This window comes from Glossina fuscipes, unplaced genomic scaffold (assembly GCF_014805625.2).
Source record: "Glossina fuscipes isolate IAEA_lab_2018 unplaced genomic scaffold, Yale_Gfus_2 0, whole genome shotgun sequence".
Taxonomy (NCBI): domain Eukaryota; kingdom Metazoa; phylum Arthropoda; class Insecta; order Diptera; family Glossinidae; genus Glossina; species Glossina fuscipes.
The window spans coordinates 38752363-38753542 of NW_023998414.1; positions in this window are offsets into that span (position 1 = coordinate 38752363).

The window sequence follows — 1180 nt, forward strand, 5'->3', positions numbered from 1 at the left end:
TATATATATATATATATATATATATATATATATATATATATGTATATTTATAATTCAATAAATTTCTACAAATAATTTATTAAACAAACCATTAAATGTATAAATGTATTTATTACAAAAAGTTATCTCTTAAATTAAAACAGAAAAAAGAGAAACGAAAAAAAAATAAATAAATAAAAATAATAAAATAATAATTTGGAACAAAAAGGTCTCGTAACTCTTTAAATTAAAATTAATATAAAGACACACAGAAAACTGAAAAAACTGACCGTTTTTTACGGCACACAGGCTAAAATCCATTCTCATCGAAAATAATCATTCTGTGCTTTATTCCGTGCACGTAACGATTATTAGAGATATTCCTAATCTCTGTGTGATTCATTAATGGCGTAGGCATGCGTGAAAATGTCAATGTGAGAAATGAGATTAAATCCATCAAAAGTGAACATATTTTACTTTATTAATATACTTTTGAACATTTGAACTCTTTCGAAAATTCCTTTCTATCCCAAGGTTAAGTGATTTATGCAAATATTTCACTGTCATCTGCAGTCATTTTTTCAAAAAAAAAAAAAAAAAAACAATTTATATGTATAGCAGCCTAGCACGTCTATGAGCATCTACCACAAATTCAAGTTTTGAACAGAAGTATAACTAATTCGATGGCAGAAGAACTAAACTAAGCAGCTACATTATAAGGGATTCAAATCATCTATGGATCTCGAATATTGTGGAAAAACTTTTGCAAATACAATTGACTTTGTTTATCTTTAATCAGTTACATTTAACATCTGTTACAGATTAAGTTTAACATACATATGCACAAACTTAGTATATGCTTATATCACAGATGGTGTAAGGTAGGATAAAAGAAGAAGAAAGAAAATATCATTCATAATTAAAGTAACTCTTTCAATACTGAATTTGCTGGAAGCTTTTTGCTCAAGTTAATACTTCGTATATATTGTTACTTACTATGGGCTAAGAGACTAAAATTATTGACTTAGTTATGCGCAAATTACTATATATTCAATTATCGACAGATTGCTTATTGCTCTATGACCTATGTTATAACATAGCACACCGATTACAAACCTAAAATATCCATTCATATTGATTGAGTCTTTGATATATCATATCAATGTGTTTTTGTGATTTGTAATGTGATTATGGTAATTAA